This window comes from Pygoscelis adeliae, unplaced genomic scaffold (genome assembly GCF_000699105.1).
Source record: "Pygoscelis adeliae isolate BGI_AS28 unplaced genomic scaffold, ASM69910v1 Scaffold1142, whole genome shotgun sequence".
Lineage (NCBI taxonomy): Eukaryota > Metazoa > Chordata > Aves > Sphenisciformes > Spheniscidae > Pygoscelis > Pygoscelis adeliae.
The window spans coordinates 3,207-4,164 of NW_008824209.1; positions in this window are offsets into that span (position 1 = coordinate 3,207).

Below are 958 nucleotides of genomic sequence, written 5' to 3' on the forward strand. Positions count from 1 at the left end.
AAGCGGTTGAGCGGTGGGTGCTGGGGAGGATCGGTCCACCGTGAAGGTGGGACACGGGGCTTCACACAGCCCCCAGCTCCCGTTCCTCTGTTGTTTTCTCTCCCCGCTGGAACTCGGCACTCCAGCAGCCCCGTGTCGGGACATGCTGCGCATGAAGCAGTCTCGTGTGCTTGTCTCCCTCCAGCTTAGCCGGTCTCGAGTGACAGCATGTTCTTTGAGCCCCCTGCATGCTAGAGGGCTCGGTCTGCGCACGAGCCCGAAGCCGTGACCCCAGCTGATGGAGAAGACGGGGAATGTCTCCCTTAAACTGCTCCCCGGGATGTTTTCCCTTGCGAGCAGCTGAACCCAGAAAGCTGGTGTTTCCCTAACCCGTACAGGCGTCGCCCACAGCTGCGTTCCCTCTTGTAACAGGGAGGTCACGGCAAGAAACCGCGCCGACCCCGGGCAGCTTGATGTGCACGGCCTCGGCTGCAGGAGCGACGGGGTGGCACGAGCTCTGCCCTGCAAGGAAAGGAGGTTTTGCAGGCAGGTGACAGCAGCTGGACTTCGGCCTGTGCGGGCGTGAGGCCTTTGCAATGGGACAGGGGCAGGGGGTGAGGCTCGACCACCTCCCTTCGGTCCTTGCTGCACGGGAGGGAAAAGACAAGACAAGTGCAACCTGCTGGGCTTTAGAGGCACCTGTATTTCCCGGTGAAGCTTAGAAACAACGCTGCCCGACTCGCGCGTCCCGGCTGCGGGCTCAAGGCTTGCAAAAAGGAAGTGGAAAGCTGCAGGGAGCAGCTCCGGGCATGGGGCTGACGATCCCTTCCAGCTTCCGCGAGATCCGGCTTTGCAAGCAAGGATCCACCCGGCAGGACTCAGGCTTCGGCCACAATCAGGTCCCTGGTGACTTGGAAAGCCGCGATGAGGGAGCTCAGCTGAATCTTTTCACTGGTCCCAGCAGCCAGCCGGTGCCTGG